At 49.8% G+C, this 13,457-nt stretch overlaps 1 pseudogene; it reads right to left on the bottom strand.

Moving 5' to 3' along the window:
• Positions 1-8,917: 8,917 nt before the first annotated feature.
• On the bottom strand, positions 8,918-10,403 carry LOC147703030 (uncharacterized; annotated as a pseudogene).
• Between the last annotated feature and the right edge of the window lie 3,054 nt (positions 10,404-13,457).

Raw genomic sequence — 13,457 nt, 5'->3', positions numbered from 1 at the left:
TAATACTCCATCTTACCCTAGAGATGAATTACGAGTATATTTGAGTTGGAATTCTTCAGAGTATCGCCTTAGTTTGGGAGAAAGCAAGCGTAAAAGCTCAACTCCAATCTGGGTCGTGCCTCACCGAGGTCAGGTCTGTTTGCAAGGAAAAGGGAGAAATCCGAGAGCTCAGCTAGGGAGGAGTGAGTGCATTGAGACTTACGTGTTTCCGTCTAACTCTTCCCCTGCTTTTCTTACTGCTAGGGGTACCTACCTCATCTGTCAAGACAGAGCGTACACATGGTTGCCTGCTGACTTTTCAGGTTCATGTTATATTGCTCGATTGTTGCCTCCGACACACACTGCTTCATCTGATTATCACAAGACCAGAGTAGCAAGAGGTGTCTTCAGCAAGCAAGATACCGCTGGTCAGGAAGCTGGAGACTTCTTCAAAGGTTTCCTTCCGTTCTGGGGGCCTATGGCCAATAGTAGAAACATACGTCAGCTAACACGGGTAGTTGAATCTACTATTACCGAAACTGCTGGTGCCCTTAGCAACTTGACAGCTGAGCTTCAGGCGGATAGACTCATGACGTTGCAGAACCGTATGGTTCTAGACGTAATACTTGCAGATCGAGGTGGGGTATGCAGAATGATCCAATCGAGCTGCTGTGTTTTTATTCCCAATAATGCTCCAACTGTCTATGAGGCGATCTCTAAGCTACACAAGATTTCCGAATCTATACACGTAGACAAGGGAAACTGGTCCTTCATGGAGTGGTTTTGGACTCTGATATCAGCGTGGGGATGGAAGGTTCTGATGGTCATTGGTGTCATCTTAGTATTCCTGTTCTCGTGTTGCCTGATTATCCAGTGTGGTCCAGCTCTGTGTAGTCTTTGTGCTGCAACCTGTTTTTAGAAAACCACCTGCGTTTGGAGAAAAGGCTCGAGAAAGGATGATGATACAACAGCATGTCACTGACCTGATGAGCATAGAACTAGATTCTGACATAGACTGAGTAATTGCCTATGTAAGGGCAAAAGGAGGGTCTGAGGTTCCGTGACGATTTGAACCCGTGTTTTCAATATTGTCGGAAATACATAATTTTGGTATCAGTGATCCGCAAATGATCCATTTAGCATATCCTGGTGTTTTCGCTATGCTACGAGCAAGAGTACTCCTGTTACAAACACATTTCTGATCTACCCATGGCATCCATCTTAGATCATGGCAGCCATTTTGTATTTCTTGCCCTCACATAGACAATGGACACGCAATGACCTCTGATTTCTCCATTTCGATTAAGGACACGTAGGCTTAGCCGGAGATTCACCTCTCTAGTGACACGTGCACCTTAGAACAGAACACGCTGTGGCTGCATGACTCGACAAAGGCTGCCTCCTCTGCCTGAGGCCAGTCCTGCTATACTGGTTCTCGTGTCCGTTGGCCTGATCATGATTAGGCGGCTGAAGCTGGTAGCCTTGCCCATTTACGACCCACAAACATCTCTTATCCTGCTTTTCTATCTTCCACACCTGGCTCCGCTCCTTTCTTTCTGAATCTTTATTAGGGGGAGGTAACGAAATTTACGATGAGGCGGTCCGGCTCTTGAATGTAATGTTGACAAGGGATTGTGATGGACTAGTGGGAACCCCTCTTCGTAATGTTTGACATCAGATATTATCGACGATTCTTGTGCAACGCCAAATATTTATTGTTTAGGACACAAAGGTTTTGGGAATGTACCAACATGTGAAGAATTCGCCTGAAGGCCAATATTTCGTATATAAGGAGCAACCCTCTTTGTACAAATGGAACAGGCTCCTAGATTCTGCCCGTGTGTAGTTTCTGTGACTTCTGTGTCCCTGCAGTAATAAACCTTTGGTCTTTGACGCCACTATCAAGAAGCCCGTGTTTCTGTTTATTTGTGCACCGAGACAGGTAGAACTCCGGGGTCTTTGGGTGTTGTCCCCTGACACCTCTGGACGGAACCAAAAAGTCCAGAACTCCAGCGTGTTAGCAAACTCTGTGAGCCGACCGTCTTGGCATCACTGGACGCAACAATGGCGTTTGATTCCCTCGAATGGAATTACCTGTGGGCGGTGTTGTCTAAGTTTGGGTTCGGCCCCGACTTTTTATTAGTTGGGTTAGGCTTCTCTACGCTTCCCCGCTGGCCAATGTAACGGTCAACGGCCGTGTATCAGCTTCCTTTGCCTTGCGCAGGGGTACCAGACTGGGCTGTCCGCTGTCACTGCTTCTTTTTGCTTTAGCGCTTGAGCCGCTTGCTGCCTGGATATGCACCCACCCAGACATCTGTGGGATTAAGTGGTCACCGGGCTTTGAGGACCGCGTGTCATTGTACGCGGACGATATCCTGCTCTACCTTACCTCCCCTTGCCGGTCCCTGATTGTGGCCTTTGACGTGCTGGGTACTTTTGGAGGATATTCGGGCCTAGTTATTAACTGGTCGAAATCCTACCTTTACGTGCTTAGTGGAGAGACCCCACGTCTTCCTAGGGGCTGTGCTATACAGGTTGCGCTGCAGGGATTCAAGTACCTGGGTATCTATATATCAACTGATGCCCGGGCACGATACTCTAATAATTCGCTTCCCCCTCTTGCGCGCCTTCGGCGCGATGTGGAGGGCTGGAAAAGGCTGCCGCTGTCCCTGCTCGGCCGCGCGGCATTGTTTAAGATGATGTCCCTGCCGAGATTCTTATACACGCTCCAGAACACACAGGACCCCGTTCCTTCCAAATATTTTAAAGAAATTGAAGGTCTGCAGCGGACCCTCTTATGGGAGGGCAGGTCGCGTATTGCTGTGGTCAAGCTGACGATCCCCTGGTATGATGGCGGTATTGCTCTGCCGGATATCCGTAGGTACTACTGGGCCTCTCAACTGGCCGCTCTTAACCAAGGCTTTTATGGACCGGCTGATAGCATGGGGTATGCCAGGGATCGTTGGCTCCTGAACAATGGGAAGTACTACAGAGCACTATATTCAAGATCTCTGGATGGAAGAATGACTGGTCCCACCAAGACTGCTGTGCACATTTGGAGGGCCATCACGAAAGCACTGGGGTGGAAGGGTAGACTTACTATGGCCACTCCACTCTATGACTCTGACTTGTTGGGCAGGATGTGGCACACGAAGGGGTTTGACCGGTGGGACCTCATTGGACTCTCCAAGGTAGCTGATATGATGGCCAGGGGGGAGATAAAGTCTTTTGATGCTCTGCAAACTGAATTTCAACTGGGAGCCACAGAGTATTTCAGATACGCCCAATTGCGACATGCCCTTGCGGCTGCACGGCCGGTTGGAGAGAAAATCCCCGAATCATCCCCGCTGGAGGATAGGGTGCGGGACGGCCATATGCCAGACAGTGCCATTTCCCTGATTTACAAAAAGTTGATAAATGTTCGCACTGATCTTTTGTTGGGTGTGAGAGACCAGTGGGTGCGTGATGGAATTGAGCTGGATGATGAGGACTGGCAGTGTGCGGTGTCTTCCCCCAAAGAAGTGGCAATTTCGGCTAGATTGCGTCTGGTTCAGCTGAAGATCCTCCACAGAGTCTATGTGACTGGCCCCAGGTTGATTCATATGGGACTCTCAGTGGACGGTCTTTATTTATTTTTATTTATTTATTTAAACTTTTACCGCGCACAGCTACCCACAGTGGGTTTCCCGGCGCTAGGGACAGACTGGAGAAGAAGATATCAGATAGCCAGCATACAGGATCCAACTACTTATGTGAACAACAGCGTTTTCAGTGCTCTGCGAAAACGAAGAAGACTGGTCTCTAATTTAAGGGCAGTGGGCAGGGCATTCCAATATTTGGGACCAAGATAGGAGAAGGAACGTCCCCCCATCCTTGCCAGCTTAAATCTTGATATCGAGAAATTGCCAATTTCCGAGGATCGTAAGGTACGTTTGGGCCTGTAAAGTTGCACCAGTTTTTGTAAGTAAGTAGGTGCAATGCCTTGCTTGATCCTAAACATGTAGCATAATGCCTTAAACTTTATGCGGCTGAAGATCTTCAACCAATGAAGATCATGCAAGGCAGATAATGCAGAAGTTCTTCTAGGGACATTCTTCAAGAGTCGCGCAGCTGCATTTTGTACAACCTGCAATACTTTAACAGTGGCTACATCAGCACCCAAATATAGTATGTTGCCATAGTCCAGGCGAGATGTTATCAATGCCTGGACAACCGTTCTACGGGAAGGAATGGGAAGCATCCATAAGATCATTTGTAGCCACCTGAGAGTAGAAAAACAGGTTGCTGCGACCTTAGTGGCCTGCTGCTTCATTGTTAACTTGTCGTCAATTTGAACCCCCAAGTTACATACAGCATGTGTGGGTACAGGAAGTGCACCCATCTCATTTGGCCAATGCTGAGGGCCCCAGAGGTTCTTATTTTTCCCCAGAATGACCACCTCTGTCTTTGTAGGCGTGGATGTGGAGAACTAGCCACATTCTTACATATCATCTGGGAGTGCCATGTTATAGCTTCGTATTGGGAACGTGTGCATGCAGTGATGCGTGAGGTGACTGGGGTAGACCTGCCTGCGGAGGCCCGGCGCTGCTTGTTAAATGTGTGGGGTCCAACGGACTACAATAATGCCCAAACCCAATGGGTCACTCTGGGGAACATGGTGGCTAAGCGGGATATCGCTCAGAAGTGGGGGGCCCCAACTCCCCCCTCCGTGGAACTGTGGAAGACCAACATGGATTGGTGCATGCTCCGTGATAAGACTGTATATGTGGCCCGGGGAAAGCCCAGGAGGTGGAGAGTGGTTTGGGGGGCCTGGAACGAATATAGTGGTGACCTTTGTATACCTCCCGATGCTGACCCGATAGAGGTTCGTCTTTCTCCCTAGCCCTCCCTTCCACCCAACTTTTCACTCAATTGACATCCTGACTTTCTTCCCCCCCCCCATTCTTGCTTGCTTTTACCAGTATGGTTACTCTAGGGAGCCGTTTGGCCCTGTCCACCTCCCGGAACTATGTGTTGCTGCTTATGTACTGTTCCTTGCCAATTCCTTTCCTTTAGTGTCTCTTTTTCGTTAGTATTCTTCTAGGTTTATTGTATTTATAATATAAAATTAAACCTGACTGCTCCTTTGATTTGATTTGTGCGCACCTTTCATCCGTTCTCTACAATGCTGCCTAGCCTCAGGGATGTAAGGCTGAATAGCTGTGTGCTTTGGACTTTCAATAAAGGTTTTCCAAAAAAAAAAAAAAATGGTCAACGGTCTTCATCAGGGCCACTGAACTCCTTACCTAGCTTATGGCTTCATAGGGATGCAAACGAAGGAGGCATACGGCTCTCATACCTGTTTGGTGTAACTCAGCAATAAGCCCCTATTGTGGGGTGCATCCGAGCTTTATGGTTCAGAGTGAGGGGAGCATTCCTGTAGTTGCACATTCGTCAAGACATAGATAGCACCTGGCTTGCCCTCATGTTGCTGTATAGTGGACCACTATATGAGCCTTATGCTTCATCTTTTGCTCACTTGGGGTTATACATGTCGGTATTTTTAACTGACTATATGTAACCTTTTGCTTTTGTCCTGAAAATAATATTGAAGAACTCCCAGTCCTTGGTGGAGTTCACTTGAGTAGTACCATCTTACTCCAGAGTGGGTGGACACCGATGATGAAGCATGACAGGACAAGTTGTGGGTGAGGCATCCCCTTAAATATATTATATATTTTCATATAAGCCAACAGGTAGGGTATTCCGCTCCATCTAGGGAAGTTATCTCGTAATCTAAGTGTTATCTGTACCCTAGTTTTTTGTGTGCATATAGTCATGTGAGATTATCTCACAGGGAAGGAGAATGGAAGCTTGCAAAGCGTACTTGTGAATTGCAGGAATAATGAGAGAGAGGAAATCATGTAGGCAAATAGTTGGAAAAAAATTCTTCAATAATCAGAGCCATTTTGCAGCTGATTAACAAATCACAACCCTAGAAGCCAAGAAAGCCCTCAAACGTCTACTGCAGACACATACACAACCAACGACAAAACCCGAGGTAACTGGCTGGTGTGAAGGGCAGGTTAGGGTGACCAATCTTTTTACGGACGCCTTTTATCCATAATTGTGGTCCATACAAGGAACCCTTGAGCGAGGCCTCAGCTCCCTCATGGGGCCGCCTCAAACTCATCATGGGAGCATAAGAGCCGCCCACCCCGCCCATTGTCATAGGGCCCGGACCCCACCCCAACCTCATGCAAGCCCACAAACAACTAACCAGTCAAGGGTGTGGGTAAAAACGGCCATGTTTAATCTTCCAAAACATTCATAAACATGACAAGATCATAATTAAAAATGCACATTTCAGGATTCAAATATTTACATTTTTATATGTACCAGTATGCTAACTTGTTCAAAAACCAACGGTTATGTAATAACTACTTCCTCCAGCACCAAGGGGCCCTCTGGCTTGCATCTCCAAACTGAGAACCACGCAATGCGCAACCCACCTGCCTCCTTGAGCAGTGAGCCCCCAGTCCGCGATCCTTGTCTGTCATATCCAGGGGCCCACCCCTGTACCACCAGGCTGCCAAGGAGGCTCTTGTGACCTGGCGCCCTTGCCTCCCCAGCCGGTGTCCCCATTCTCCCTGCAGAGAGCGTACCTTCTCTCCCCTCAGTGCTGGCCTCGGGAGTATGGAAGTGGGCCTCCAGTTACCCCCCCTGCAAATCAATGTTCTGTGGCCTCTTTTCCACCAAACGCCCTCTTACCCAACCTAAACCACTAACTTCAGGGACGGGTGGGTGGGAGATTCGAAAGAAAGCACTGTTAAGGTGGGTGTCCAGCGCAGGAAAAAGAGGGCGAGCAGAGGTGTACCTGGGGCTAAATAGCCTCCTTGGCTCCGCCCACCCCTTCTGAGGCTCCCTCCGGAAGTCCATCATTCGCTGACCCGGAAGGACTTCATGTCCAGCCGAAATGCACTATAAAATGCTAAGGTGCACGCAGCGCCAAACAGGATGCTCTCATAATCAGACGAGCACACTGACCATTGCGCTCCCAGAATGTCCCCTAAGGTTTTTAGGTTTAAGGGCCTTCTCCAATCTTTCTTAACACCTTCTAGCCTAGCTCATCCTGACAGAGCTCTCCTTACCATGAAAGCCGCGCCAGGGTCGCGCTGCCTTGCCAGTTTGGCAAAGAAACCTATTGCCGTCACATGTGCCCTAGCATAAGAAACTGGCCTTCCCTGTTCTCTCAGGGCTAGCAAGAAGTCGCAGAGCACTCCTGTTAAAAAAAGCGCCACCTGGCTGGTGCTCTTAGCAAATGTCCGGTATGCTTGAAAGTGTTGATGGTAAGTCCTCCTAGTGCGCTCGCTCAAAGAGGCTCCCACTAGCCCAGCTAGACCGGGGCTCCAATCCTCCACAGAGATGTCGGGAAAACAGTCATCTGTTCCTCTGCCTGCGGGTGATACCTTCGGAAATCCTGTAACTTGGAGCGAGACAAAGCATCAGCAGCCAGATTCTCCACACCTGGAATATATGCTGCTCTAAAGCGCAGATTGAGCTTTAAACAAGCCAAGACTAAATGCTTTAACAACCTGAAAACATGTTTGCAAGTAGCTCCCTGCCTATTAATAGCTTCTACCACAGCCATGTTGTTTGACCAAAAAATGACCGACTGTTTCTTGAAGACCTCGGCCCAGACTTCTACTGCCACCACAATTGGGAATAACTCTAAGAAGGCTATGTTTTTTGTCAGGCCCATCTTGTGCCAAGATGATGGCCAGTTGCCCCTGCACCAGTGAGAGCCCAAAACTGTTCCAAAACCAATGCTTCCTGCTGAATCCGGGACCAGGCCCAAGTCTGTGCTAGATACAGTTGGTTCACGCCAAATCATCAGGTCCTCCCTCACCTCAGCTCTTAATCGGACGTGATGGTGTGTCAAGCCTACCAAAGCGTGCGCGATTGACCTTGAAAATAATCGCCCCATTGGAATAATTCTCAGGGCAAAATGTAACTGGCCCTTCAAAACCTTTGATGCAGCGTGACTTTGGGACCTGCCAGAGCAGAATCTATTACTTGTGAGAAGGCCTGTACTTTATCTGCTGGCAACCTGCATTCTCCCTCTACTGTGTCTATTTCAATGCCCAAGAAAGACATGCTAGTCGCTGGCCCCCCGTCTTACTGGGGGCTAACGGTACTCCCAGTTCCTCAAACACCTCAACTAGCTTGCCCAAGGCTTGACCACACTTACTTGATGCTGGGGGGCCCATGATCATGAAATCAACTTAGGTAGTGTACCATGTCCTTGTGCCCTGTTCTGAAGGCAAAAACCCACTGTAGCATAGAGTTGAACATCTCAAAGTACTTACATGAAATCGCACAGCCCATTTGCATACACCTGTCATAGTAAAATTGTGAGTCTAGCTGAAAACCTAGTAAACGGTAATCCTCAGGATGTACTGGCAAGAACCTGAAAGCTGCCACAATGTCAGTCTTAGCCATAACGGCCTTGGACCTTGATCGCGCGGCCTCTGGAGTGCTGAGTCAAAGGAAGAATACATAACCGAGCACAGGGACGTGTCAATAGCATCATTCACTGACGCCCCCCCTTGGCGCTGACAAGTTGTGAATCATCCTGAACTGGCCAGACACCTTCTTAGGCACCCCACCCAGAGGTGAACAGACAAATCCTGGCAAAGGGGGAGCGGAGAATGGGCCAGCCACCCGCCCCAGAGCCCTCTCTGTCTCTACCTTTTATGAAACTACTGAGGGGTGCAAACGTGCTGACATAAGATTATTGCAATAGTCCACTAGGGGTACCCCGTGAGCTGGAATGCAGAAACCTGTAGAAAACCTCTCAAATAAAGTCCTGGCTGCCTTCCTGTCAGGATACTGATTTAGAAAAATAAATCAGCCTCCCCAAATCCACTGGTTGGGTTACTTACTCCTGGGGAGGGGGCTAAGGCTCCCTTCCTTTTTCTTTGGATTTCTTAATGCATTTGAACTCGGGATGGGAAGGGTGGCCACAGTATGCACATGCGTGTTTAAACTTACATGCTCCTGGGGGCCAGGTGCACGTCTTCCGGTTAAAGGCCCAACACGTCCCCCTTTTGTCCACAGCACCCCCTTGGGAAGTCCGAAAGGGCTGCTTTATTATTGACACTCTCTAACCAAACATTTACTTCTGTCTGGTCCCAACCCATGCTCAGACGTGAGTCCCAGGCTCTCCACATCACTGGAGTCAAGCTATCCAGGCTGAAGAAGGCTGATAGCCAGAAAACGGTCCTTGGATGCTTGATTCTGGTCTAGGAAAGACATGGCTTGGTAGTTCGGGCTGGACTGTTCCCATGAGGCACAGGGTCAAGGCTGATTTGCATATAGCCATTGTCTGTCCTAGGGTGGTGTGGAGTGCAAAAAAACAATGGATTTAGGCCCAGATCTTTGTACTGGGGTGAATGTAAGACATTGTTCTGCATTCTGTCCATCAACTGTGTTTTTTGCAATATTCACCCCGAGTGGGCTGGGTATGCTCCGATGTGAGTCCCAGGCTCTCCACATCACTGGAGTCAAGCTATCCAGGCTGAAGAAGGCTGATAGCCAGAAACCGGTCCTTGGATGCTTCATTCCGGTCTAGGAAAGACATGGCTTGGTAGTTCGGGCTGGACTGTTCCCATGAGGCACAGGGTCAAGGCTGATTTGCATAAAGCCATTGTCTGTCATAGGGTGGTGTGGAGTGCAAAAAAACGATAGATTTAGGCCCAGATCTTTGTACTGGCGTGAATGTAAGACATTATTCTGCATTCTGTCCATCAACTGTGTTTTTTGCAATTTTCACCCCAACCCATGTCAGGATCATCAACTTTGGCCCATCTAAAGTCCCTATCGTAATCCAACCAGGCCCCCCCACTATACATTGTTTGTGCTTTCAAAATCTTATTGGCTTAACATATCAAGGGTACAGCCAATTCCGGCTTCTTCTCTAACATTACAATGGAAAATACATTGAAACCAAACAACCAATTAGTAATGGATTCCTCTAACCTTGGTTTCCTATCTCTAAAGGAGCCTTCCTTACCTTCCTTCTCTTTAGAATCTACCTCTCTTCTCTTAGGTCTAATCAGGGATAATATATCCACAAATTCCCCCTTCCAAATTTTTTCCTTTGTTTCTGGCGTAACATGCGTCGCCAACTTACCACCCTTGGATAACATGGACTCATGGCCACCAATTGGTGCGCACCCCTTATCTATTTCTTTGCCTCCGGAATCCACTGCCTTACCTGCAGAGGACCCTGCTGTCATTGGTTGTGCGGGGGTCGTTTGACCCACCACCAGGGAAGGCGTGTTCAAATCCTTCACGTGCGCTTTGCCCAAGAGGGCCACCTGCTTACTCAATTCGACTATGACTCCCCCGGTGCCTACAGATGAGGCCCAAGGTGCTACCATCGTGCTGACTCCTGGCGCGCCTAATTGTGCCAAAAGTGTCGCCCCCGTGGACAGTATGGTATCTGTGGCAGCGTGCCCACCCTCCAATGCTGGCCCAGCCTGCCCAGTGGAGGCAGGAACTACCCCCCCTTGTGCCACCCCTGCGAGATTTGGGCCACCACTGGGACCACCTCTGGTACTATGGGGGTCGAGGGATCAGGAGCAATAGGCGCTAATACTGGGACTGCCCCTGGTACTATGGGGTAGGTGGATTAGGAGCAGGTGCCTAGGCCTTTAAAGCACCTCGAATCTCTGCCAAAATTGCGCCAACGTCATTCCGTCCTTCCGCTGATGGCACGCTGACTGGCTTCGGGGGACTCAAAATAGGTTGTGGGGGGGGGGTGCTGGGCACTGGCACAGCCGGAACAGGTGCGGGCACGACGGAGAATGTACTGAGCACTGGTGCTGCCGGTACCACAGGTATGGGAACTATATTTGGGGGCACCAGTGGCGCTGGAAGCCCTGAATCAGGCAAGCTAGGGACCATACGCCGCAGAGGCACTAGGCCCGGGCATTACTGGAGAAGAAGGTGCGGGGGGAGAGCCCTCTGGAACCTTGCTCACCCTCCCCTTCTTATTCACCCTGGGCTTCTTAACTCGGGGAGGAAAAACTGCTTTAGGCGGGACTATGGTTCGCCGTGGTTGTGCCCCGGGGATTGGCTCAGATACCTCCTCGCTATCTGACACTGGCGCCTCACCCCCTTGTTCCTCCTCACTACTTCCTCATCCCTGCCCAATTTTGCGAGCACCAGCTTCAACAGCTGTGCAATTTCTGATTCCCCTCCTTTCGTTTCTGGTTGCGCTTGGGTGGCATTATGAACCCTTTTATGAAAATTACTGGTGCCTTTGCTCAGTTGTTCCAACCAATTTAACGCAGCCTACACCAATTAATGTAGCCCCTTATTCGTTCAGTCTTTAGCAATAAATGAAGTTTTTATATAACTGACGTCCCACCAGCCCTCCCAATCACTTTGTGTTTTTGCTTGTACTTGCACCTTCAGCCCCCATGTGCAAACTGGGTCCGTTCTCTTTCAATCGGACACCCAGCCGGCCAGATAACACCACGCAGAAGCAGAAAACCCCAACTCTAGAATTACCAAGGGGCGCTCACCCAACTGTGGCACTGCACCCCTGCTGCAAACGCGCTCACGCCAGAAAGACCGATACTTCAATGCAAGGCAAGCCGGAGGGCCCGATGCGCGGCCAATCCCGCAGAAAAGCCCACTAGTACTCCATGAGTCCAGCAAAACAACGGTCGCGATCAATCAGGGAAGCGCGCCTCCCACAAGCGAGGCTGCGCTGCCACTACCAACAATACGACACAGCCAAACCAAATAAATCCACCTCCAGAAAATTCACGATTGCTTGCTATTGTTCTTCTCAGCCTCCTGCTGCGCGCCACACAAGATAAAGCGCCACACGTCCCCGAGCACCGGCCTCCCACCCAAACTATCGAGTGGCAAGGTCTCCGGAGAACGTGTACGGGGGGACTACTACCGGTAAAACAGCCCAGCAAGCGCCACTCTCATCCGCCCCAGCTTCCGCGCACACGGATCAAGCACTTGCCCGTCCCTAAACACCGGTCTCCCGCTCGAAAAACCAGGAATCCAACCCCCTCAGACAATCCTCGGGACCAACTACAGGCGGTCAATTACCCGGGCGCTGCCACATGCACATGGAAAGCACGCGATCCTTCCCCGCAAACCTGCTCGCTCCAGTGCCCCAACACCTCACCACAACACTGCTACGCCCGCACCGCAATGCTACCGATGCCTCGTAGAGTCCCGACGACCAAGGCGCAATAATCCGCTGCCGACCGCGAAGCTCTACTCTCCTACGCGGGCACGAGGTCGAAGACGGCAGCCCTGGAGATTCAAAAGAAAGCCCCGTTCAGGTGGGTGTCCAGCGCAGGAAAAAGAGGGTGAGCAGAGGTGTACCTGGGGCTAAATAGCACCCTTGGCTCCACCCACCCCTCCTGAGGCTCCCGCCGGAAGTTCGTCATTCGCTGATCCGGAAGGACTTCATGTCCAGTAGCCAACCGGCTAATGGACAAACTATGGGGGTGTGGCGGGGATCCGTGTGGCCGGGCCTTAAGGGCTTGTTTGTCTAGATCTCGCGCTTGGCATTCTGTCTGCAGCTGATTGTCACATACAGAATAACAATGGGCCAGTTTAGGCTCTTACAGCATGTGGTGCTCCTCCTCCAGCCTCCTTCTAGGGCAGGGTATTCTGTTAGGGTTAAAATGTACAAAACAAACATACAAAGTTAAAAAGGAGAGGTTCAGCATATATTTTAAGGTGAGGCATTTTAGGCCACACCCTTAATTACATCAGACACACCCTTTGGCGTGACCCCCAGTTTTTTCATCCCACTTAAAGCCCTGGAAACAACACCATGTCACAGTCTCCTCGAGTCCCAGCATTGTTCATCATGCAGAACTCATGACTTCCAAGTTTTCAGATTGCCTATGTGCAGGGGCATAGGGAACCCTCCCCACCCCACCCCTTGCTTTAGAAACTACAGCATGGGTGAAGTTCTTGATGGGCCTCTTCTGTCTGCAACTGGATAGGTGAAGGATGAGTCGCTAAGTGAAAGGGGAATACAGAGAGAAAGGGAGGATGGATGAATGATAGCATGGATGAATGATTGACAGAATGGATGGGCGAATGGGTGCATGGATGAGTGAAAAGAAAAAAGTAAAGCTGGATGAGCGAAATAATGCATATATGAGTGAAAGGGAGGGTGGAGAGCTGGAAGAAAGGATGGATGGGTGGATGAGTGAAAGGATGAACGGGTGGACGGTGAGTGACTGGGTGGATGGATGAGTAAGTGAAAGGATGGCTGGATGGGTGAAAGGATAAATGATTGTATAGATAAGTGAATGGATGGATGGGTGGGTGGAAGAGTGGATGGATGAGTGAGTGAAAGGGAGGGTAGATGGACAAAAGGCTGGATAGATGAGTGAAAGTGTGGAAGGATGAGAGAAAGGATGGATGAGTGAAAGCATGGATGAATC

This window comes from Lissotriton vulgaris, chromosome 7 (assembly GCF_964263255.1).
Source record: "Lissotriton vulgaris chromosome 7, aLisVul1.2, whole genome shotgun sequence".
Lineage (NCBI taxonomy): Eukaryota > Metazoa > Chordata > Amphibia > Caudata > Salamandridae > Lissotriton > Lissotriton vulgaris.
This window is presented reverse-complemented; position numbering and strand designations above follow the sequence as displayed.